We start from the raw sequence: 27091 nt of genomic DNA on the forward strand, positions 1-27091 counted from the left end.
GGGAGACGCAAGAGGGAGGAGATATGGGGATGTATGTATATGTATAGCTGATTCACTTTGTTATACAGCAGAAACTAACACACCATTGTAAAGCAATTATACTCCAATGAAGGTGTTAAAAAATAAAATAAAATAAAGTAAAATAAAAAACCAAAAAACTGTGTGCACAATAGGATCTCATTTGGTAACTATGTACGCCCATTTGCAGAGAAAAAAGTCTAGGGAAATGCATCAAGATGTTAACAGGGCTTCCCTGGTGGCGCAGTGGTTAGGAATCCGTGTGCCAATGCAGGGGACACAGGTTCGAGCCCTGGTCTGGGAGGATCCCACATGCCGCGGAGCAACTAAACCCATGCGCCGCAACTACTGAGCCTGTGCTCTAGAACCCACGTGCCACAACTACTGAGCCCGAGTGCCACAACTACTGAAGCCTGCGTGCCTAGAGCCCGTGCCCTACAACAAGAGAAGCCACTGCAGTGAGAAGCCCATGCACCACAACAAAGAGTAACCCCCGCTCACCACAACTAAAGAAAGCCCGTGTGCAGCAATGAAGACCCAACGCAGCCAAAAATAAATTAAAAAAAAAAAAAAAGATGTTAACAGTGGGGTTTCCGACAGGTGAAGAACTCAGTACATGGTTTTTATTTACATTTCTTTATATTTTTTGGTGTCTCCATGTTTTACACACAAACACAAATTATTTTTACATTTGGGGAAAACAGTAAGTCATAAAACCAAAACATTTAATAAAGCCTCTTTCAGAAGACACACAGTGGACTAACAGGAACTGAACACTTGTTTCCTAAACTCCTAGGTTGTTTTTATTTTTTCTTAAGCCCCAAACACCACCATATAAAGAGATAGGTGTTGCTAACCCTTCCACTTAGCTTTGCTTTGGAAAGAAAACTATGAGAAATCTCAGTTAAAAAAGAAAAAAAAGAGAGAGAGAGAGAGAGGGAGGGAGGGAAGGATGGAGGGAGGGAGGTGGGTGGAGGCAGTTAGAGAGGAGAGCAAGGGCCTCTTAGGGTAGAGGATACAACTTGGCATTGACTAATCAGGACCATTTGTTTTCACAACATTGGGTAGAAACATCCTTGGCCCAAAGCAAAATGGAAGAGAGCCATCTATCAGCTCTTTCGGAAGGAGTAAAAAAAACCAAAAACTTCTGCGGTTAAAAAAAAAAAAGAAAGAAAGAAAAAGAATACTAATGCAAACAGGACATCAAACAAGGCCAAGTAGACAAGTAACAGAATTCCCATGCCTCTGCACGCAGAACCTTGCCAATAAACCACCCATTCTGAGTCCTACACCTAAGGAAAGATTATTAAGAAGAGCCCACTCTGAAAGGGCTTGGAAAACATCAGGGAATGACAGTTTAAATTGCAGCCCACGTAACACCATTCAGCCCAGGGCGCAGGTACTGCCCTCTGCCTGGGGACCTTGCCCCTTCAGCTGCATGCTCAGGAGAGGGGGCTGTGCAGGAGCTATGCCTCAGCCTGAGAGGCAAAATTAATAAAATTAGGATTATTTATGATGCAGGAGTGAGTTAATAATATTTTTCAAGAACCTGAAGGATTTATGTAGAGGAACTGCTGTTTTAGTAACTAAACCCTTTTGGATGGACTCCAAGACAAACCAGACTTGTCTGGCTTCCGCCCCAAGTCCCTCCACCTCTCCCAGTTTCTCCTGGCAAATAATCTCTTCTACTTCACTGGAGGGTGATGGTCAAGGAGATGACCTTCCTGGCTGCTTTATCAACCCTCGCCCCTATGTCAAAATATCTCCCAGCTTCTCTCTTTGTTCCTTCAAATCTCAAAGTAAGAATCAAGAGGGGAGGGGATGCCTTTTTCATGCCAGGAGCTGGCAGACACATTACCTCATTTAATTCCCCCAAACACTTTGTGAGGTAGTCATAATTATCCCTGTTTTGCTTGTTAGGGGATAGAGGAAATTTATCCTTTTAGCAGCTGGTAGGAGGATTCCTCTTGGGGACAGAACCATCTTTGTGGGGAAATGTCTTGACCAGCCTCTTTTGGCTACAACGGGGTGTATAGGGAAATGGGTGGAGAAAGGGGGGTGTGTACTGTGGGCTCTGCACTCAGAAAGAAGGGAGGTAGAAGCAAGAGGAGGGGAGGAGGTTTAGAAAAAGACTGTGTGGGGCACCATATGATCCCACGCTCAGAAGTATAGCTCTTCAAATCTCCAGTAAATTTACTCAATTCGTGAAATGCTTGTTGAAAGAGAATTTTCTGAATGGCCTTGCTGGCACAGGGTGAAACAGGAGCCCCATGTGTTTTACTTGAGATAGTGGCAGGTGGTTCCATAAGGAAATGTTTCCTAAATCAAAGAGTAGGAAAGTCCCACTTGACATCTGAGTTACATAAAGGAGGGGTAGCCGGGGGCGGGGTACTGAGGCTCAGAGAAGTTAATCAACTTTCTTAGGGTCATACAACAGTGATGCATACACCAGCGGAGGCAGAATCGAACCCAGGTTTGTGTGTCTCCAATGTCTACTTTTTTACACTGTTCCACGGGATGCACTGAGATGGCTTTTTCCTCCCCAAAGCCAACTCTTCCACGGGTGTACTCCATCCGCACATAGTAATAGTAGTGAATATTTATTGAGTGCCTACCACACCCCAGGCTTTGTTTGCACGCATTAGCTCATTTGGTGTTCACCATGTCACTGTATGTTTGAGAGGATAATTATTCACATTTTAAAATATGGGAACTGCTGCTTAGAGAAGGTAAGACACTGGCTCAAGCTCCCACTGCTCTAAGTGGCGAAACCAGCATTTGAACCAGACTGTTGTGTTCTCTCATCTCATCCCTTCCCTCCTCCTTCAAGAATGATTCCTCTCATTAACCCACCTAATTAACCCATTCTCTCCCTACCTCACCCTGGGCTGCACCCTGGGCTGGGATCTGGTGGGGTTTGTAGAGGCCATGCAACACTGAGCTCAAAAGAGGCTCTCACGAGCTCAGGTCAAAGTCACTGTCCACAGCTCAGGCTACTCGTATAACTCAGAGGTTGGCAAACATTTTCTCTAAAGGGCCTATCAGTAAACATCTTCAGCTTTATGGTCTCTGATGCCAACTACTCTGCTGTTGTGACGTGAAAGCAGCCACAGATGTAAATGAATGAGCACAGCTGTGTTCCAGTAAGACTTTATTATGGACACTGAAATTTGAGTATCATACAGCTTTTTTTTTTTTTTTTTTTTTTGTGGTACGCGGGCCTCTCACTGCTGTGGCCTCTCCCGTTGCGGAGCACAGGCTCCGGACGCGCAGGCTCAGCGGCCATGGCTCACGGGCCCAGCCGCTCCGCGGCATGTGGGATCTTCCCGGAGCGGGGCACGAACCTGCGTCCCCTGCATCGGCAGGCGGACTCCCATCCACTGCGCCACCAGGGAAGCCCTTTCATATAGTTTTTATGTATCACAAAATATTCTTCTTCTTTTGATTTTTTTCCCCCCAACCATTTAAAAAGGCAAAAAACATTCTTAGCATGAAAGGGACAGAAAAATGGGAGACAGCCTGGATTTGGCCTGTAGGTTACAGTTAGCTGACCCCTGGTTTTACTAAACCCCCTCCTTTTAGGTTCTGCGCCAGCTGGGCCTGTGTCCAGGCTGAACAGCCTCTGGGCTGCGCTTCGATCCCTTCTGCCTTAAAGCTACACAGGTTCAGTTCCCGAGCCTCTGTTCATTGCTCTCTTATTAGGAGCTCTCCTCCAATCCTACAGCTTCTCCTGCCGAACCAGAAGAGAAGAAATCGTCTGCTGTCCCTGAAAGAGGTGGCCATAAAATAAGACGAAGCCGCCATCACTTAGATGACCCTCGTGGAGCCAAGCCCCTGGGATAGGTTAAAGGAGGGTCACCCTAAGGCTACGACAAGGTTTGAGAATAATATGCTTCAAATAGACTGAACATCCTAGAAGGAAATCTCTAGGAAGAGTGGAGAAGACATTCCTAAGAATCTGAGACCAAGAAAAGAATCCTAGAGTCAGAAATAGATATGCAAAGGCCAGAGGGCAAGAGAATGTAGGATAGGTGAAGGACAGGAATGCAACTCAGCCCAGGGCCAAGGGGACAGCTTAGGTCCAGACCCAGAGATAAGACTAAAATGCACTAAGGAAAGATTGAGAATAGTAATAACTACCAACATTTATTAACCATCTGCTATGTTTCAGGTACTATACTGCTGGGTTCTTAACGTATATTATCTTATTTAACCCTTTCAACACTCTAGTAAAAGAGACATTTAAAGAAATCTCCTTGCATTTATTGTTCGTTTGTTTATTCATTTATTTATTCATTGTGCATCTTCCATGTAGCAGACACTGGGCTAGATGCTGAAGATATGTGAGTAAGCAAAAATAGACTTTGTACGTGCTCTCATGGAGACTATAGTCAAGTACAGGAACTGGCAGCTTCTTTTCTGTAAAGGGCCAGAGTAATATTTAGGCTTTTCAAGCCATAAAGTCTGCTCTAACTACTCAGCTCTGCCACTGTAGTACAAAAGTGGCCACAGATCATATCGAAATAAGTGGGCATGGCTGCTTTTCAATAAAACTTTATTTACAAAAACAGGCTGCAGGCCAAAGATGGAGATAGTTTGCTGACCCCTGGTTTAGGAGAAGAGAAACATCAAGCAAACAGTTACACAAATAACAATATTAAGTGCTATCATATAAGTTCCTCATAGTAAAAAAGCCTATGGAGGGATTTTACCTATTCAGAGAGATCAAAGATTTCCTAGAGGGGGTGGGCCTTATATCTAAATCTAGTAATTACTGAAGAGGGAGGCAAGACTATTGCAGACAGAGGACACAGTATGTGCAAAGGCCCTGTGGTAGAAGGGAGCATGACAAACACGAGCTTGAGGAAGATTTATGCAGATGGAGCAGAAAGCGTAAGATCAGGAATTTCCCTGGTGGTGCAGTAGTTAAGAATCCACCTGCCAATGCAGGGGACAAGGGTTCGATCCCTGGTCTGGGAAGATCCCACACGCCACGGAGCAGCTAAGCCCCTGCGCCACAACTACTGAGCCCGTGCGCCTACAGCCCGTGCTCCACAACAAGAGAAGCCACTGCAATGAGAGGTCTGCACACCGCAACAAAGAGTAGCCCCTGCTCGCTGCAACTAGAGAAAGCCTGCGTGCACCACCAAAAACCCAATGTAGCCAAAAATAAATAAATAGAAGAGTAAGATCAGTGGACATAAGATGAGGCTGAAAAGGCAGGTAGGGGCCAGAACACATAAGATCTTATGGATCTTGTTAGGGAAGTAGGTCTCTACTTAAATACAGAAACTATGGCACAGGAAGTTAAGTAACATGCTCAAGGCTGTATAGCTAGTGAAAGCTGGAGCTAGAAGCATCTGTTTATCTCTAGACCCAACTTCTGTATTCTCTCTATTCACTTTGGCTTCATATATGTTTGCCTAGTGTCTTTACAAATTTCCCTTTATGAAACTCCAAAAGCTCTCAACTAAACTAAAAGGAAAGGGAATTTTGTCCACACTTAGGCTAGAAACTTAGCAAGGCCTCGACATCAGCTGCAAACCAGAGTAAACCCGGTAGAGATGTCCTAGTTACAGAGAAGGAAGTACAAGGATTGGGGATAGCTGTGTATTCTCTTTTCATCTCTGATGTTCATGGAGTCTTATTAAATTGTTCTTTATATTACATGCCAAATAATGGCCTTTAGAATATTGCCAGACTCCTTAAACCAGCTCTGACGTTCCTTCGTGATCTAGCCCCTGCCTACCTCTGCAGTTCTGTCATCACAACCTCGTTTGCCACTCTCCCCTCTGAGAAAATTGGATGACTTGCTCTTCCGTAAAAACTCCACGACTCCTCTTTAATTCCATACAGTTCCTTCCACTGGAAGAGCACATGCCTAGCCCTGACCTTTGCCTGGATACTTTCCCTTCTTTAAAAGTCAACCCAGCAATTACTCCTCAGGCCTCCAGTTCTGCAGGTAGCCTTCCTGGCCTCTTCCCCACCTACCCAGAACACCGCGCTCCTCAGCTGTGCTCCCACAGGTCCCTGTGTTAATGGCTAACATCCTAAATCACCGCTTGTGGTCAGCCTTCCCCCACTGGCCTCTGTCTGACAGCAAAGAACTTATCTGATAGGCATTTACCATTTTCTATGTAGAGGTTAACTTGTTTAACTTGCTGTTACTCCACTTGTTTCTGCCTCTTAATTATCCTCATATTTCTCCTTTCGAGTTCCTAGGATCAGCAGTTCTCAAAGTGGGATCCCTGGTCTGACAGCATCAGCATCACCTGGGAACTTGCTAGAAATGCAAATTCTCCAGCTTTGCTCCATCTCAGGAATCAGAAACTCTAGGGGGTGGGGTCCAGCAATGTGTGTTTTTAATAAGCCTCCAGGCAGTTCTGATGTGCACTAACATCTGAGAACCACTGCCTTGTAGGAAGTTACTGCTTATTAAACGGTTGTTGATTCCCTGAGGATGGTACCCTGTTATTTTCGATCTGGAAAAGAAAAAGAGTGACTGAGGAAATGACAAAGCTTTTATTGGGCTGTTTTTTTAGAGAAGGAATTTTCTGACATGATATTTGTGACTGGTTGAGTGAAGGCTCTCCTTCATATACCTTTAAAAGCGACTGATTCTCCTCTGGTCTGCCTCAGTCTGGCCTGGGTGTGGTCTTGCTGAAGGGCAGGGGTTTGGATGAGATAACCTCACCAGGTGCCTTCCAGTGCTCAGGTTCTCTGCTTCTAGGATATTCCATACACTATGGAAGATACACTAGTTAGGAAGCAGGGCGTTATTGCTAGGGGACTTTGGGCTTTCAACCCACAAGGAAAGTATCTGCTTTTTTTCCACCTCATAAGGCGAGTCTCTGCCAGTCTATAAGAGATGACCAGGACCTTTTGAGAAAGGTAATTGTTTGGTTTTAGGTCATAAAAATGAATCCTTGCTTTGTTTTCAAAGGAACACGCTCTTCACGCAACCTGTACAAACTGAATGACAAGTAGGTGAGGTCCAAGATTGGAAAGATAAAACTCCGTTTGTTGATTTTTGGCCTAGAGCTGAAACAATGGGACAAAGGAGTGGCTTGTTGGTATAAGCCCCATAAAACATAATGATATTGGTCATGTAAACAGAAGAAAATAGGAGAGGCTTAATGAGATAAATTACACCAGTCACCGCAGTAGGGATTAAAATATTCTGATAAAGCAAACACTAAAAGGTCCAAAAGAAAGGATAAAGGGAAGAGTGATAACTTCAGACTGGGAAACAATGGATCCTTCTCTCTTGGACTCCTCTGACAAAGAGGAGCTTTCAGAGGCTGCCTCGGCCGACTAGGAGCGCCCATTAAGATCCCACTCTTCGTCCAAAAAAAGAAAAAAAAAATCCCCTCTACTCAAACCGCAGGCAGACAAGGCCAACACATTCTTTCCTTCTTTTCTTTTTTCCCCTTCACAATTGCAAAGCGATCCATTTTGCTCTGGAAGTCTGTGAAGGGAATAAAAGCACTCACAGGTTCGCAACTCTGTATTTGCCTTCTCTAGATTTGCTGGCCTGACTTCCAAAGTGTGAATCGGCCGCTGTTCTCCAGCTCAGGGGAAAACAGCCAACTTATTCATGTTTAAGACTGCCGATGTAAAGAACAACAAAAAAAAGACTGCCCACGTACCTGTATGAATGGCAACTTTTTCGTAACTGTTTTCATAAGGACGTTTGAACAACTGAAGTATAGCACAGGGATTCATGCTGTTTAAACTAATAGCACTGCCAGGTCTGGAGTTGATAGTATACGTTTGTATGGTTATCTTTATTAAAGTGTACATCTCTAACTATGAAGAAATAGAACTTTTTCAAAACTTAGCATGGGTAAACTCTCACTGGCTCACACTTCCATAAACTTCTTGGCAATGGTGATGAGCACAAGGTTGCCAAAAGCCAGTGAGCATTTCAAAGACAATAGAATAATAACAACAACAACAACCAAGCTTACCAGACCCAGCTTCAGGTGAAGAGCTGACAGTACAACTGCTAGAGAGGACTCCATCTGTGCTTTTTCAGGAAAATCCTTCCTGAACGTCCAAACTGAGCCTAGGTGTTTTCAAAATAAACTTTTGTTGGTGGGTTTGGTTGTTTTTAAAAGTAATGTGTATGCATTTGTTATGGAAAATGTTAAAAATGCAAAGATATTAAAGAAAAAATTAAAACAGCTTGTGATCACAAAGGCCTACATAAAGTCACATTTTGGCTTATCTCTTTCTAGGCTTTTTTCTGTGCATATATTAAGATGTACACATATACACACATACAAATACACACAAGTATTATCCAATTCAGTATCATAGTATGATATACTACATTCACTATGAGACAGTTACTCCTGTGGAACCTATTTATTTTCACTTAACAATTATAAACATTTTCTTGCCAAAAAATTTGAAAGTAAAGGTTGTAAATTGGTAGCCAATAAATAGATCTGATTGGCTCACAGGGTGTTCAACCACATGGAGCTCAGCTGATCCTGTGAGATAGGGCTGTGCTTTCTACTTTACTGCAATCCGAGATAGGGCTGTGCTTTCTACTTTACTGCAGTCCCCACTGCTCCCTATTGTGCTCCAACTGAGATTGTCAGTTGCTGTTTATAATTTCACTTAACACTCTTAAAAAAAAAGTGATAGAACTAAGGAAAATGAAATAGTTCTTCTTTTCTCCATGTCTTCACTTTATATCCAGACTACTTCAATCACTTCTATTACTGCCTGGAACCCAAGTGTGGAATCCTTTTACTGAAGCATGCTTTGTAAAGGCTTTTGAAAATATAGCATTATATGACTTCCATAATTTATTGAACCAAATCACTGTTGTTGGGCGTTCAAGTTGTTTCCAGTTTGTTGATATTACCAATAATACTGGAAAGAACATCTTTTTACATAACTGTGAAAGATAAATTCCTAGAAGCAGAATTGCTTCTGAAGGGTAGAAATATTTTCAAATTTTTGGTATATACTTCCAAATGCCTTTCAGAAAAATTGCACCAAATACATTCTACTAACAGTGGAGGACTTTGCTTGTTTCCCTGACTCTCTAGGCCAGAGCATTACTACACTTTTTGGTACCAGTATTTGCCAATTTGAGGAGTTAAAAATGGCATTTTGGGCATCATACTAAGTGGGATAAGTCAGACAAAGACAAATACTGCATGATCTCACTTATATGGGGAATCTGGGGAAAAAAGGCATTTCATTTTTGCTTTAATATGCATTTCATATTCATTTTTTTCATATAATTGACAATTGTATTTCCTTTGGGAATTGCCTGTTCATGTGTTTGCTCATTTTTCTACTAGGATAGTCATAGTTTCCTGAGTGGATTATATAAGTTTCATATATTAATGATATTACTTTACTTGGTCATCTATGCTACAAGATTTCCCCCTTTCTTTTTTTTCCCCCCATTTCTTATATTAATGTTTGTCATTTTTTTCACCTGCTGAAGTATTTAACATTCATGTGGTTAAACGTGGCAATACTTTGTTTTCTTCCTTTGCTTTTATGCTTACAAAGCTCTCTATCTTGTGATCATGTAAAATTTTACCCATATGTTCTTCTATTCTTTTATGGCTTCTCTTTTTACATTCATGCTTGTAGTAACTCTTTTGCCCTCTCAGCAACATGGTCCAGGGCTCTGCAGTAAAACACTCTGTTTCCTGGCTCTGTGGACTGCATTATCCAGGGCTACCTCTTACTTCTCTATCTTCTCAGTCTCATAATGGCTCTTTGCATTTTCACAATCTTTTAAATAAGTATTTCTTAGACTGATACGTGCACAAAATGTGATTTGGAGAATACCTTAAAATGCAGTTTGTCCTGCTCCCCGAGGTGGGTCCCAGAAATACGCATGTTCCCAAGCATCTGAGAGAACTTTTCTGCAAAGTGATGTAGGGAACTATTCGGCCCCTATTATCCATTTGCACCATATCTATATTTATACCTATATGTCTACACAGACCTACACATCCACATCTATGCATCCCCCACTGAACATCTCCAGTTGTGTATCTCCCAGCTACCCCAAACTCAAGCCAAAGCAGAATTCACTACCTCTCCACCCAAAACTCTTCATCCTCTGAGCACCATTTTACTTACTGACAGTGAGAGGTCTCTCTGCCCCAGATCGGAATGAGTGATTTCTCCAAGGGGCTGTGTTACCCATCCATGGATAACAGTATTTAGAAACTAAGATCTGGGCACCAGCTATACTTGTAATTATCTTGTCTTACTTTGAACTCTTTCCTCGGACACAGTTCCAACAGTGGGATTATTGGATTAGAGAAGATGAAATATTTTATGGCTCTTGATTCAATATTGACAAAGGTACAGCCAGTCCATTTGTGGGCTCTGTCGGGACTACATACCTTTGCCTCTCTTACCCCAGCCAGTTAGCATTACCTAACAATGTCCTCCTGATATCAGAAGTTCAGAAAAGGGTTCTGAGGTACAGCTCCTGTCACTGCCCTCTCTACTCCTCCAGGGATCTTTGCTGAAGGGAAGAACAGAAACACCGTGAACAGCCAAATGGGGAAAAAGAACTAGCTGGGCAAGTGACATAACCAGCTCCCACACCTACGCACTTCGAAATCAGTGCATCTCTGGTTCACGTGTAGAGAAAGCTGGGGCCAAGGCCAGGACTCCTAAGCAAGGCTCCCTACCTCTGTTTACCTCGTTAGTCTAAGTATCCTCAGAATGCACTGGGAACACTAGCCTGGTGCTTCAGGACGGCAGGAAGCAAAATAGAGAAAGACGGGACATAGTGTCTTACAGTGACGACACCCTTCAATAAATGTGTCCAAGGTTGTCATTTGGAGGGAATGGAGGACGGTGAGGGAGGAGGCCAAGAGGAGAGTAGAAAGGGGGTGGAAATCCAAGGGCAAAAGGGAGTCTCCCAGAGTAACCATTTGTGATGAGAGAGAGGAGCAATCCCCTCTCCTAGAAGCGCTACCAGGCACATTTTCCAACCGTGTCTATTCTCCCTTCCCTGTGGTAAAGCGCACGTTTGCCCACTCAAACTAACTGCACAGGAGACCGAGAAGCCCTGGGAAAGAACAAGCCTTACTACAAGCTGCTTCAATTTCCTTAAGGACTGGAAGTGAAGAAAAAAGGATGCCAGGAAAGAATCAGAGCAGATGTAGTTTATCTTGACAAATTTTGCGCCTGTTCAAAAATGTGCCACTTTTGTGTTGCCGCTACTGTCCGTGAGCTTAAGAGGACTCTCTTCTTCCAGGGCTTTTCTCATGCTCCTGGGTGACAGGAACTCCAACCATTTCCAAACTGGACTTCTCCAGGTCCAGCTCCTTCAGTTAAACCCAGAAGTTAGGACTTAGCTCAAAGGGGTAGTCACTAATCTACCTGAGGGGTGGCAGGCACCCTGCTTAAGGAATGCTGACTGCAGAGCGGCTTTGCCACCCACTAGCTGTGAGATTTGGGGAAAGCTATTAACTCTCTGTGTCTCAGTATTCCCATATGTGAAATGGAGTTGTAATAGAGTTCTCCAGAGAAAAAGAAGCAATAGGATGTACATATATGCAGAGAGAAAGAGAGATGAGGGGAGATTTATTATAGGAATTGGCTCACATGACTGTGGAGGCTGAGAAGCCCCACAATCTGCAGTCTTCAAGCTGGAGAAACAGGGAAGCCAGTGTGTAATTCAGTCGAAGTCCTAAGGCTCTAGAACCAGGAGTGCTGATGTTGGAGGGCAGAAGATGTCTGTCTCAGCTCAAGCAAAGAGCAAATTTGCCCTTCCTCTTTGTTCAATCCATTGAATGATGCCCACCCATGTTGGTGAAGACTATCTTCTTTACTTGGTCTACTGATTCAAATGCTAATCTCTTCCAGAAACACTCCCACAGACACACCCAGAAGTAATGTTTTAACAGCTATCTGGGCATAGTCAAGTTGACACATAAAATTAACCAGCACAGGAGGTGATAATAGTACCAATTTTAGAATTGTTGTGAAGAATAAATGAATTCATGTATAAAGTACTTAGACCAGTGAACTCAGGAATGACCACCAGAAAATGATGATGATGATAGCGGAGGACTATAAAGGTGCCAAAAGGCATCTTCCTTCAACCTGGCACCTGAAGATCCCCCTCTGATCACTCCTACAGTTTGCAAATGGTCCCAAAATTATGCTTCAGAGGATACGAGTGTTTCAGGAGCTGGGCCAAAGTAATTCATCGCTAAAATCGAACAATGACAGCCTTCTTTGTGCCCGTTCTTCACCAACTGAAGATCCAGTTAAGTTAATGGATAGAACTTTTACACTTAAGTCTTCACCCTATAAGGTTTTTTTGTTTGTTTGTTTGTTTTTGCCATACGCGGGCCTCTCACTGTTGTGGCCTCTCCCATTGCGGAGCACAGGCTCCGGATGCGCAGGCTCAGCGGCCATGGCTCACGGGCCCAGGCGCTTCGCGGCATTTGGGATCTTCTCGGACCGGGGCACGGACCCGTGTCCCCTGCATGGGCAGGCGGACTCTCAACCACTGTGCCACCAGGGAAGCCCCCCTATAAGTTTTTTATACCTTTGGTGCTATGAGTATTTGGAAGGAATTAAGGAGTAGAAAACAAATATTATTGGCAAAGCTCAAAGACAGTTGTCCAGGCCTAGCTCGATAGCCAGATTTTTCATGAAGCTGTATTCATGGCTTTTACTTTAAACTGCATAGCTATGAGCCATTTTCTGCTAGTAAAATTAGTCTTTATTTGTATGAGAGAATGAAATATGTCAGTATTTGGTTGTGCCCTACCAGTAGCATTAGCATCAAGGCCCAGTGCCACCTGAAAGAATCTGAGCCCCTCAGTGAGGTACTGAAGACTTCATGATACCATTTCTGGGCACATGGCTCCACTAATTCCTACAGGGCTCATTGAACGTAACACTCATTTGATCCTTAGCATGAACTGTCTTAAAGTTTTTTTGTTGTTGTTCGTACTCATCATTTAAAGTGTAAGTATATAAAAACAGAGTTGCCATAAGATCCAGCAATCCCACTCCTGGGCATATACCCAGACAAAACTATAATTCAAAAAGACAGATGCACTCCTATGTTCATAGCAGTACTAGTTACAATAGCCAAGGCATGGAGACAACCTAAATGTCCATCGACAGATGAATGGATAAAGAAGATGCGGTATATGTGTGTGTGTATATGACATGGAATATTACTCAGCCATTAAAAAGAATGAAATAATGCCATTTGCAGCAACATGGATGGATCTAGAGATTGTCATGTTGAGTAAAGTTAAGTCAGACAGAGAAAGAGAAATATTGTATGATATCGTTTATACCATATGATGTCACTTATACCGTATGATATCACTCATATGCAGAATCTAAAGAAAAAAGATACAAATGAACTCATTTACAAAACAGAAACAGACTCACAGACTTAGATAACGAACTTATGGTTATCAGGAGGGAAGCTCGTTGGGGAGTGATAAATAGGGAGTTTGGGATTGACATGTACAACTGCTATATTTAAAATGGATAACCAACAAGGACGAAGTAAGTCAGAAAGAGAAAGACATATACCATGTGATATCACTTATATGTGGAATCTAAAACACAACACAAATGCACATATCTATAAAACAAAAACAGACTCACAGATATAGAGAACACACTTGTGGTTGCCAAGGGGGAGGCGGAGAGGAGGGAAGGACTGGGAGGTTGGGATTAACAGCTGCAAACTACTATATATAGGATGGATAAACAACAAGGTCCTACTGTATGGCACAGGGAACTATATTCAATATCCTTTGATAAACCATAATGGAAAAGAATGTATATATATATGTATAACTGAGTCACCTTGTTGTACAGCAAAAATTAAACACAACGTTATAAACCAACTATACTTCAATAAAATTTTAAAAAATGAAGTATAAGTTTGATTTCCCAGCTATACTGTGCGCTCTCTGAAAGAGGAATTAACTTTTATATAGTCCCTGATGTTCTCAAAGCCAGGACAGAACCGTGTTTTTGGTACATCCAAATAAACATATTGGTTCATAACTTGTTACCTGGAATGAATTATGCATCATAACTTTTAATTTCCATTTAATCCCCCCAAATGAAACATGGGGCAGCTAAGTCTTAATGAATTAAAAAAGTAGAAAATGTCCACCTACTGAGGACCAATAGCCCAGGTGAATGATGCTATCTAGACGCCTCGTGAAAAGGTCTACAAGTGGAGCTTCATGAGTAGGGCATTAGCCCCTAAAAGAGTTGTTGTGGCTGGAAAAAAACCCACTTCACCAAAGAAATTCCATTCACTTTAAAGGCTTGCTGGATTGCACAGGATCTGTACTTTTCTGAGTACTAAAGCCAATATTTGAAGAGGCTGTTGCCCTACTGATTCCCTTTTCATATGGAAGAACTATATAGACCACTGAGCTAAATTCAGTGAAACTAAATCCAGCTTGAGATTCCTACTGGGTATCTGATGAGATTGTAGAACTATGCAGAATCCTTTCAAAGCACTTTTCAAGAATGTGGATGATAGGCTTCACAGGAGGAACATCTTATGCTCTTTTTGCACTGGAAATAAAAAGTTCCCATCATTAACATCTTCCATCCACAACCAACACCCACACCCCTGGCCCTTCCCCCAAACCATGTTGTCTTCCATACTCAACCCAAAAGAATGATGGAAATGAGCATACTTCATTCCTAGAAAGAATTTCATAATTCTAGCCCAGTGTAACTGTAGACCTTCCAGTCCATGCTGGTCCTAATGTCTGCTAATGTATTATTATGTGAACATGTTTATTGAAAAAGAGGTCTGTGTTTCCTGGGATTTGTTTGAAGACACCGGATACGAGTTGACAGACTTCAGATTCTAGATATGCTTCCCATTTGACACTGAAGGAATTCTTACTAAGTAAAATTTAAGGAGAACTAAGTACCACCTTCTCTTCCTTGTCCATTATTCGTTCCTCTTCTCCCCTCCTCCACCACTGGGAGCTCTGCACTGTTCACAGCATAAAAATAGGCTTTGTTCTATCTTCCCAAATAGAACTCCCCCTTAAATGGCTGCGGTCGGGGGAGGGAGCAACAGAGATGTAAAAGCTGGTAGAACTGGTCTCTGTACACAGCAGTGCTAAGCACACTATGCTTTATAAATCATGAGGGTTTTGGATTTTTTTTTTTTTTAGTCTGATCTGAGTAGCCAAGATTGTTTACCCGATGGTTTAATCATCCTTACTGGAAAAAGCCAAATCTAGAAAGAAAAATCCCTTCTTTTCCTTTCACTCTCCTCATACATGAAGGTTTTGTATTTCAATTTTTTTGTCTTTCTAAAGTAGGCCTGATTTCAAACAAAAGATTTCCAATGAAGAAAGACACATAGAAGAGGTCCTAAAGCGACCCTTGGTTGACAGAGAATTGTTGAATTTAAAGATAATTGAGTTTGACTTCTACTGCAGAACAGCAACCCATGGCCATTAGGATTCTTAGGCAGGGCTCATCAGTTCTCACTGAACCTTATTCACAGATTGAGAGGCTGCGGCCATCGCTAATAAAATAGATGATGTGAAAGCAAAGTGGAAGTTCCCAGTTCAAAAAGAATCCTAGGCCAGATCACATTCCTCAAAAGAGTTCAGTTAATATCTAATTGACTGGGCTTCCCTGGTGGTGCAGTGGTTGAGAATCTGCCTGCTAATGCAGGGGACGTGGGTTCGAGCCCTGGTCTGGGAGGATCCCACATGCCGCGGAGCAAGTAGGCCCGTGAGCCACAACTACTGAGCCTGCGCGTCTGGAGCCTGTGCTCCGCAACAAGAGAGGCCGCGATAGTGAGAGGCCCGCGCACCGCGATGAAGAGTGGCCCCCGCTTGCCACAACTAGAGAAAGCCTTCGCACAGAAATGAAGACCCAACACAGCAAAAGTAATTAATTAATAAACTCCTACCCCCCCAAAAAAAATATCTAATTGACTGATTAGATATTATAATTTCTATATGTGTTTCTCAAGGTCTTTCCAATGCACAGCTTCACATTCATTGGGTGAGATAGTGTGGCACTCAAGAAGAGCGTATTTGAGACATAATTCCATTAACCTCTCACTGATTAGCCACATTTTTCTTATTATATTATCTAAATGGGGAACTCAGGGCATTTAGCCACCCAGAATAACCATTGTATGTTGTTCATTATTTGTTTTCATAGCACTCCCACCCCAAATTGTATTTTCACTTCCAAAAAAGATATATGTACCAGGGGTGTTTTTCCTTGAGTATGAGACAGTCTATGAATGGGAAGACATTCAAGATCCATGGTTCCTGCCTCCAAGAAACACCATGGTGACGTATTTCTTGGGCCCCAGAGTATTGGGCCATGGTTGGACTAGAGTTCCACAGAACACACTTTTAGAATCTGTGCTATCTGATTTTCAAGGATGCATAATAGCAGGGGTGGTAATCCCCCAGCTCCTAGTAACCTAGGGTAGGGCCTTCATCAAGCCCCAGGCAAAAGAGGGAAAGGAACAAGGTTCTCAGGATCAAGCACTGAGTGAAGTAGGATACTGTGTTATCTCAGCTTATCTCTTTCAGTCCATGCAACCACCTTGAGAGACCTGTGCTGTTTTCCTGGTTTTATAGGTGAGGAAACTGATGCTCAGAGAGGGGAGTAGTTTGCCCTAGGTCATACAGTAAGAGGCAGATAGCGATTCCATTTCAGGACCCTCTGTTTCTGAGTCTGGTACTCTTTTTGTTAAAACACTCTAGGCTTGGGGTGGGATGGGGCAGGAAGGAGGATGAGGGATGCCATGGGATGTGGGTGATAGGATGGGGATCCTGAGAGCGGAGATGGAAACTTGAGGCAGAAAAGGGCCAGCAGAGAGGGAGTGACAAAAGAATTATGCAGGAAGTTCTCTGAAGAGCTTCGAATCCTATTGATCTGGAACTCTGCAGCGGCATTTAAGGTAGGGATTATGAGTTATCATTGCCAAAAATGTAAAGGAAGGAACAATCTGTCCTAATGTTATTGAGTAGACTTGTGTCACCATTTTGCATGAATATGGTTTTGGGGTTAATGACTTTCCATAAGCTGAAGTAGTTAATAATCAAATTGAAAAATTCTATAGCTGTAATGGTTCACTTTAGGTGTCAACTTGACTGGGCTAAGGGATGCTCAGAGAGCTGACAAAGCAGGCTGGGTGTGTCCGTGAGGGCGCTTCTGGAAGTAAGCATTTGATTCAGTAGACTAAGTCAAGATCACCATCACCAATGCGGGTGGGCATCATCCAATCCATTGGGGGCCTCAAACAGAGAAAAAGGAGGAAGGGCGAGCTCTCCTCTCTTCTTGAGCTGGGATGTCAAGCTCCTGGTTCCCTAGCCTTCGGACTCTGGGACTTACACAAGTAGCCCCTTGGTTCTCAGGTCTTCAGACTCAAACTGAATTGTACCACTGGCTTTCCTGGTTCTCTGACTTACAGATGGCAGATTCACGGCCTCCATAACTGCATTGGTCGATTCCTTTAATAAATCTCTTCTCTTTCTCTCCTATTGGTTCTGTTCCTCTGGAGAACACTGACTAGTACAATAACATAATTTAAAGTAATGTTTTAAAATTGTGTTACTACCTGTGTATATGACCCCTGTGTATGTGAAAGAGAGAGAACTGAACTGAGGCTTTTAAAATGTATTTCTTAGTATGGTTCATGGCCAAAGATACTCAAAATCCATTGATTTTAAGAGGGTTTTGGAGGATAGAAACAATCCATTTACATTCAACAGGTCAAATGTTTCCAAACATATTATCAGGACCCAGACTACACGTCTACCATTACCAGGACATCCCAAAGCATCATTAATCACAGAACTCTATATATCCCCCTGCTTTTTTTATTTTTTAAAAGTGTAATATTTGCAACGTTGTGAATCAGGACAGTTGCTTTACCGTCCTAGTTGAAATTAAATTTGCTGTCTCTAGCATTCCTCTGCTTCAGCTGGCTACTGAGCCCATCTTTTCTTGATGAACTGTAACTTGGTGTATGGATCAGGTGCTGCCAGAAAGCACACAACTGAAGGTGGCTGCATTTCTCTGCTGGCAGACACAGTTCTAGAGCCCCGAGGGAGATCTGTCTGCAGGAATATATATTCTTAAATTATCAACCTCACCTCCAAAGTACTAAGAAAGCCTACGAAGCTTGTGAGCAAAATACGTATGTGTTTTTCTATCAATAGATCAATGAGGGATTTGAGGAGAGAATAAGAAATGGCACTCTGAAGGGTAACTAGTACTCGCTGTGGCCAGTGGCTGATAGTGAGTTCTCCAGAATACCAGGGTTCAAAACCCAGCTCTCCTACAAGTGACTCTGGGCCTCAGGTTTCTGGTCAGTAAAATAGGGATGGTAATAGAAACGCCTTGAGGGTCAAATGAGGTAATACAAACAATAAAGCACTTAGAACAGCGCCTGAGGCGTACTAAGTGCTCAATAAACAAACAATGGTATGCAGGAAATGAATAGGATAAGAATCCACTGTAAAACTGGTACATAACCAAAAAAAGGAATCCTACTGACTTTACACATAAAATTTATCATCTTAACCATTTTGAAATGCACAGTTCAGTGTCATTAAGTACATTCACACTGTTGTAGTGCCATCACCACCATCCATCCACAGAACTCTATCCATCTTGCAAAACTAAAACTCTGTACCTGTTAAGCAATAACTCCCCACCCTTTCCTCTCCCCAGACCCTGACAACCTCAGTTCTCTTTTCTGTCTATGAATTTGCCTACTCTAGGTACCTCATATAAGTAGAATCATGAAGTATTTGTCTTTTTGTATCTGGCTTATTTCACTAGCATAAAGTCCTCCATGTTGTAGTGTGTGTCAGAATTTCCTTCCTTTTTAAGGTCCACTGATTGACTACTTATTTTTTATACAATTTTATAAAGCTTATATTCCATTTACAATTATTACAAAGTATTGGCTATTCCCTGTGTTGTAAAATATGTCCTTGAGCCTTTCTTATACCCAATGGTTTATACCTGCCACTCCTTCCACCCCATCTACCTACTGTTAACCACTAGTTTGTTCTCTGTATCTGTGAGTTTGCTTCTTTTTTGGTATATTCACTAGTTTGTTGTATTTTTTAGATTCCACATATAAGTGATAGCATACAGTATCTGTCTTTCTCTGTGACTTATTTCACTTAGCATAATACCCTCCAAGTCCATCCATGTTTCTGCCAATGGCAAAATTTGTTCTTTCTTATGAAGGTCCATTGACTTTTTAACCTACCAATTTTTTAAAGTTTTCAGAAATTAAAGATATAAATATGCTGATGCCCCCACTCAACAGCAAAGGCAAATAACTTCTTGAAAAACTTCCTGGAGATACCCATATCCATAGGAATGCTAATTAGAAACCAGTTTTCTTAAGAAAGGTATTATTCCTTGAGGCAGGCTGTTTACATTAATCAACATTTCTCTAATACTTGTCAATGTTCCGTAACACTTTTTCAAGTGCCAATTGTATCTTGCCAGTTCTTTTGAAGTGTGGAGACTGCCAATGGGGGAAACCAGAATGGTAACTCTGTCCCCATGGGGCTTTTTCTGTCAGGGTGAGAGTTGTTTTTATCTTTTTCATTTTACATAAGCATTGCTTATGTGGATGGTGGCTAGATATATTGGACACTGTGTTAAAAGTACTGGTTTTCCTATATTTTCATATTTGCCTCCCTTTAATGCACTCAAGTTTTTCACTGGAAGTTGTGAATTTAATCTGTTCACGCACAGACTGGAATCTGCTTACCATTGTCACAGAATGTTTCCTTTCAGTCAACATAATGGTGAGAGGAAAAACAAAATCATGCTAAATAGCCATGATTAAAGAGAAAAAATTGATGGACGGGGCATTCCAACTGTCAACCCTCAGATTATGCCTTGTCACTTTTCACAACTTTTTGGAAAACTGTTTATTTGCACATCAGAAATATGTGCCTCTGTGATTCTAGATGTTCATAATATCAGCATCCAAGATGTAGTGCTATTTTCATTTCTTTACAAGATTAATATTTAAAGCTTAGTACACAGAGCAATAATCTGTTTCAGCATTATATTTTAAAATAGTAAGGAAATTTCCAAATCAAACTAACAATTTATAAATTTCATTTCTGGGTTCAAGTGATGAAAAGGTGAGGAGAACAACTATTTATAATGGGAATTAAGAAACTGAAATAAAATTTATTTGCTACTACCTTATTCTTAATATGTAAGCAGTTGTTTATTTTATGGTAGATTTTCTGGTGATTCAGAGCTTGATGGTCTACAGGACGATGCATTAGAGGATTGCTAATGTAATGTCCTAATTTAGTTAAAGATTTCCGTTGTATGTTAATTGATAACTAAGGGACATTTGAGACTGCAGGAAAAAACAAACAAAAATAAAATATCATACATAATACAACAACTAAAAGATCCAGAGAAAAACACCAGGTAATACTTTGGGTGTTAGTACAATAGGTTTAGCATGATCCGGGGAAAGAAAGAAAAAGATTGCCAATTTTTTCGTACTCTTTAAAAGTAGAAACATCATAAGCCAACCTTTTTATTTATTTATTTATTGGCTGAGTTGGGTCTTTGTTGCTGCGCGCGGGCTTTCTCTAGTTGCAGCGAGGGGGGCTACTCTTCGTTGTGGTGTGTGGGCTTCTCATTGCGGTGGCTTCTCTTGTTGCGGAGCATGGGCTCTAGGCGTGCGTGCTCAGTAGTTGTGGCTCGTGGGCTCTAGAGCGCAGGCTCAGTAGCTGTGGCGCAAGGGCTTAGTTGCTCTGCGGCATGTGGGATCTTCCCGGACCAGGGCTCGAACCCATGTCCCCTTGCATTGGCAGGCGGATGCTTAACCACTGTGCCACCAGAGAAGCCCATAAGCCAATCTTTTAACTACGAAGGGAATTACCATTAACATATGAAGAAAAAGATGTAGACAATGAACCTAAAATGGCTTTCCACTTTTTATCATGAAAAATTTCAAACATACAGAAATGTTGAAAGGATAGTAAAATGAATAGCTGCAGATTCTATCCCTAAATTCTATAACTGTAGACTTTTTTCAGATTTGCTTTCTCTTTTTCCACACTTTTTTTCTGCAGTTGCAGACATCATTTGATGTTGCATGTAACACCATGCATCCTCTCAGAACATCCTCTGACACGACCACAATTCTCACATTAAAAAAAAAAAAATTAGCCATAATTCCGTATTATCTAATATCCAGTCCACATTAAAACTGCCCAAGAACATCTTTTATAGTTGCTGGGCTTTTTTGAACCAGGAGCCAATAAAGATTCAGACATTGCATTTTCATCATATGTCTTTGTTTTTAGGGAACAGTCCTTCCCCAATTTTTTTTTCTCCTTCTCACGACGCTGACTTTTTAAAGAGCCCAGGCCAGTCGTCTTGTGAAATGTTCCAACATTCTGTAATTATGTCACTTGGCTTGTTCATCTAGGTCTAGACTTAGCATTCTAGAAGCCATGGAGGTATCTGGAATATTCACTTGCTTTCTAGCCCCTTTGTCATCTCCAGAGTTCACCTGCCTTCAACCGTGAGGGGCACCAATGATCAGAGATTAGCTGAACTCAGCTTTAACCCTTCAGAGAAATTGCTAGCTTCAGGAAGAAAAGTTATTTAAATAATACTGCCAAAAGCAAAGGCTTTTAAGGCCAGAGGAAAGGTGCCCCTGTTTAAGGTTGGTTTCCTAGCAAGTCCAAGGCCTGCAGCAAGGTGGGTAATTTCAGAGGGTATTAAGTGGCCAGGGTTTGCTCTATTATGCGAATATGTAGGAAGGAGCCGTCAAAGGTACTTCCTTTAACTACTTGTTCTTTTGTCTACCAAATGCCCTTCAGCTTCTGTTGAGCTAAATGCTAAACCGAAAGGATTAAAAAAAAAAAAAAAGTGTATTATCCCAACTTTTACCAGTCCACATTAACAAATTAACACGTGTGCCATCCATGGGCAAGAGATGTAAGCAGGCCTGGAAGGGGCGGTGAGATGTAGAGGAGCATTTGTATCTGCACCTCTAGGAGGACTTCTAAACACAGGCTATTTTGGACCTACACCTCTGTAGAAGTTCAGACTCACATAAACAAAATTCGCCCCAGCTGAGGTGGTGTTCTTCCGCAGGCCAAGTGTTTTTAAAAACATGACTGGCCAGTTAAGAAGTTTATCCGCCTGGTGCCTCAAATTCTCAGTTTATTTGAACACCGTGTGAACGGCTAATCTCCGACAAGTTTTGGGGCTTCAACAAGGTAAACAAATGGGTGGGCTGTGAAAGTAAACACTGCATTTCCTCCCAGTCTCATCCTCGTCTCCAAAATTACACGCCCTCACTCCTTTTGCGAGCCCCAGCCTCCCCCTTCCAAAGCTTGGTCTCTTGTACCCTGTAAAAGTACTGAAATTGCAAAGGAGACATTTTCAATTATAAGTACTACAGTAATGAATTCAAGTACACTCGTTTATCATAAAGGGCTTTCCCATCTGTCTCTAAAGTATACTTTAAAAGGCTGTGTATTTGATAACATTAGCACCAAGCATCTTCCACATGTTAATGTTCAGCATTTTAGATGTTTGCTCCCCCAACCCCCAAAGACAGCATTGTGGTGGTTCCAGAAAGAGCACATTTATCTCTGGGTTTGGGAGTGCCTGTGTGGTCTCTTCCTAATTTATTTGCACTCCAGTCCTCAGGGATAGCATCGCAATCCCCCTAGGCAAAAAGAGATTAGGGAACTGGGCTGTCTGCTTCTCCCCACCCTGACAGAGAAAGGAAAACAACTTCCCGAAGTCCCACAAGTTCTCTGGCCACTGTACAAATTGTTCCTGAGCATGGAGGGTTTCCAAAAGCCCTAATTAGCAACTCACAGCAAACATTTCTTTGCATTAGCTAATGATCCGGCTACACTTGTAAGCAAACAGAACCAACATATCTAATCAATGCTGAAAAACCAACCAAATGCCTATTAAACATCTGGATGTAATTTTCTAGTTAGAACAAAATGAAAACATATGCAGGTTCCTTTGATCTGCGTCTTAACAAAGAAATTGTTGATTAAAAAAGCATACTGGTCAGTCAATGTGTCATTTTCATAAAGTCTGCTCGTTTCTCTTCAAATGCTCCCAGTTTAATTTAGTTGGTTTCCTGCAATCTCTAATTTTACCATATTGTGTGAAACCGCAAGAGATTCTTTGGATGTAATTTTATTTGAGGTTTTACTGCTGCATGGATCTGCTACTGACTTTTTTTTTCTTTCTTCTTTGCTTTCTCCCCTCCACCCACCATGCCCATCCTGCCCTTTTCTTTGGTAAAGTGGTGAGGGGGAAAAAAGGTTTTAAAGCAATGCTCGGAAGATTTCTTCTGGACCCTACATTCTTAGGTTTAAGAACACTTCCAGTTAAAAAAAACAAGTCAGGGGCTTCCCTGGTGGCGCAGTGGTTGAGAGTCCGCCTGCCCATGCAGGGGACACGGGTTCGTGCCCCGGTCCGGGAAGATCCCACGTGCCGCGGAGCGGCTGGGCCCGTGAGCCATGGCCGCTGAGCCTGCGCATCCGGAGCCTGTGCTCCGCAACGGGAGAGGCCACAGCAGTTAGAGGCCCGCGTAACGCAAAAAAAAAAAAAAAAAAAAAAAGTCAAATGAGGAAATGTATAACAGCTGAAAGGAAGAGAAAATGACAAAAGTGATCTTTTAAAACTGTGCATAATTATTATTTATTTCAAATAAAACAGTAATAGATTTAAAAGATGCATAATTTCTATGATCAGCATTCATAATTTTTCCCATTGTGTCTAGCGCCTGTACTATAGATAGGACCTAGTTTTTGTAATCACTTATACTATTGGTGAGTTGAAAATTTGATAACTCAGCAACAAATGAATGGAAATATACTCATATATGCATCGATGATAAAATAAATAATCTGGCAATCTTTTTGTTTCTTTTGCAGAGGATAAAGAGGGAACTTTTTTCAGAGACAATTTCCTATGGACAAGGGGTACTTAATATTATTTCATGTAAAAAACATCATCAACATATGAATATGTTAAAGGTAAAGAAGATTGTGGTTAACAGACTTTAAACAACAGACCAAAATTATAGATTTTGTGAGTAGGACTATTTTCCTTTAAAAAGGCTGTAGGCAATCTGCACATATATTATTTATTTAAAACATAAGATTAAAGCTACTTGATTGTTTAAACAGCATCATTTGTAATGCAGTTTGATGAGAGTTTTGTAGTATAATTATTACAGCATGACAATCACATAGAAAACATGACCTTGAAAAAGGGCCCAGCCTCCTGTCTTAAGGAGGATGTGCTGTAAGAGAAAGAAGCCATCAAAAACCGACCATCTTCATGCAAACAATTAAAGGCCTTCCAATTTTCAAATCAGAACTCTTTCTTTTCTCCAGACACTACATCATAAGTAAATCAGAAAGCCTGGTGATTCAAACTCTACTGGTAATGAAGCACTAGTTAAAAGAGAATTTCTAAGTTTTACCCTTGGCAAACTAGGAAATATGGTGAGTAGACATGTTTGCTGTGAACATTTAAAAACAATGTGTTAGAACTGATTTTGAAGGGGATGGGGAGGGGAGAGAAAAAGAAGTAGCAACAGTTTTGTTCCCGTTCTAACTTCTCTACTTAAAGTTAAGTACCAGCGTGTGCCAGTAAATCAAAGTAAAGCTTGGGTAAGCCAGAGAAAAGTCTCAGTTGCCCTAGTTGTCCCTGCATGCACAGGCATATTTGTGGCATCTAAGCACTTTCTGTACAATCCTGGAGCTGATTATGGGATGAACCAACCACAGACTGGTATAGGTGGCCCATTCATTACATGATTTCAAGGCACACAGGTTGCCAACGGGCAAAGCTTAGTTGCCCATGGCAGTATGGTTCAGAAAGTTCTGTATGTGGAGCAAGCCTGTTCTCATCATCACCAAGTTTAGCCAAGAAAAGGGGCAGTGCTTCTTTCCTATTCATTTCTCATGTCAGCAAAATGAATAATAGAACCCCTCCCTTACCCCACTTAATGAGCCACAATGCTGAACTTGTTTGAGAATTACTATGGTGTTGTACAGACTGGCTAAAATCACTCCTTTAATTTTTCATTTCTATTGATATTTGGGATTGATCCAATTATAGACAAATCAATATCATACATATTTAAGAACTCCACCAGTGAAATGTATTATCTAAAATGATTCTTTTAATATTTCAAGAAAAAGATCTCTGTAAAAGCAAATCTTCGAATAAATTGTATTTCTGTTTAAATAAATGCGTTCCCATAACTCTCTTGAAAGTAAAATAATGGTAACACGGAGGCCATTAACACCAAAAACTTAGTATGTTCCAACATAAGATGAATGCTTGTCAAGGATGTGTCTTTCTCATGGAAGAATTCACCACCATTTGGCTAAAACAGCATTATTCACGTACCAATCATGTGGAAATAGCTCAACTGAACTGCTCTTTAAACTCAAGTATAAATGCGACAATATTGAAGGTTTTCTGTGGGATGTACTTAGAAAAACAGACAAAAACTGGAGATTGACGCAGTATGCCTTGTTTATTTAAAATCTCAAAATCCTTTTAAAGTCAAGTTCCACCTCATAAGAATTTTTTCCACGTCCTTTACCCAACGCTTCCCATTCAGCTCCTTACACATTTCTGCCGGGGAGGGGGGTACCACCCGAACTATGGGGATGGGGTGGGCAGGACAGGTTTTTCAGGTCTCAGTGCTGTTTATCCCATTGTCTCCCTTTGTTTCTAGTAATTGGAAACAGACTCGTGGTCATGTCGCTGAGAGGCCCCTAAAACTCTCAGCAGCCCTCTACTTCCCAACACAACGAAATCAGGACTATCAAGAGAAGGACCCGAGATTTCGCGCCGCGGGCAAAACAACGCATCTGTGACTGGGACGCGTGTGCCTTACCCTGGCAGCACCGCGGGTATCCTTCCCGCCAAACCAAGTCAGGCCAATCTTTTTGCAAAGTGGTTTGAAATACTCCAATAAAAACCAATTCCTACCACCTTGGGTGCAAAAGGGGGCGTGGGCATCAGAAGCCTAGTCTTAAGCCGCTGGTGTACGTACGCCAGCCAATGAGTTGCCCATTATGCATTTTCCACAAAGTGCACAGTCCACTCCTCGTGAGTCCGCGAAAAGGCAGCTCAAGGAAAAACAATCCTCAGAGAAATTTTTGAACGTGACCTCACTTTCAAGAGTAGCATCAAACAAGGGGCCAGCTTCGAAAGACGCGTTTGGCTCGAACCAGCAAAAAGCACCCACTCTCCCTCATTAGAAACTACGCGGTTAGTCTCTGAGTTACTTTCACTGAGATCTGAGGATTTTCGTTAAAGGGAAAGTGAACAAGTGGCAGGATTTTTGCACACTCGAGCCCCAGGTTTCGCGGCTGCACACTCGCGGGTCCCTCCCGCTCGCGCGCTCCCGCGCGCTCCCTCGCGCTCCCTCGGCTGTCCCACGTTACTTTGATTGACAGCCCAGCCCCGCCGCTCTCCTTCTCACCGACCTTCCCATCTACAGTGCCAATCTCCGCGTCTCCCTGCTTCCCATTGGCTGGTTTCGGCGTCCCGCGGCTCCTCCAGGAACAGTTCCTCACCGAGCCCGGGAGGACGCGGCTGGCGGAGGAGGGGTGGGGGTGGACGGGAGGGGAGACGGGGGAGATGGCGGAGATGGAAGCGAGCGGGGTGGGAGAGGAGGGGGGGAGGGGGAGACAGTCCGTTCGGTGCCGCGCTGCCATAGGCTCTGAGGAGGCGTTGCGTCAGCAACCCACGTTGGGCACGGCGCACGCGATTGGCTGACGCGGGCCTTCCCGCTCCCCCCTCCACCAGAGCGGGCCCACGTCCCCCGCCGGCTCGGCGCTCGCGCCCCCCGCCCGCGCGGGGCTGGGCGGGGCCGGCGCTGGTTAGCTCCGGAGTGTGAAACCGCGTGTTAATGTAACCGGCGCGAGAGGCGCGGGCGGCGGCGGCGGCGGCGAGAGCGGCGGCTGCAGGAGCAGCGGCGGCGGCGGCGGCGGCGGCG

General features: G+C 42.5%; 1 long non-coding RNA gene across 3 annotated transcripts in view; it reads right to left on the reverse strand.

Moving 5' to 3' along the window:
• The window catches only part of LOC113620008 (uncharacterized), a 105280-nt gene extending 78533 nt beyond the window's left edge, over nt 1-26747 (reverse strand). For all 3 annotated transcript variants that reach the window (XR_003432616.1, XR_003432614.1, XR_003432615.1), the window contains exon 1: nt 26580-26747. This is a non-coding gene — a long non-coding RNA (uncharacterized LOC113620008). The remainder of the gene's footprint in view (nt 1-26579) is intronic.
• Nucleotides 26748-27091: the final 344 nt, after the last annotated feature.

This window comes from Aethalodelphis obliquidens, unplaced genomic scaffold (genome assembly GCF_003676395.1).
Source record: "Aethalodelphis obliquidens isolate GAN/ISIS:26980383/991018 unplaced genomic scaffold, ASM367639v1 scaffold7, whole genome shotgun sequence".
Classification (NCBI taxonomy): Eukaryota; Metazoa; Chordata; class Mammalia; order Artiodactyla; family Delphinidae; genus Aethalodelphis; species Aethalodelphis obliquidens.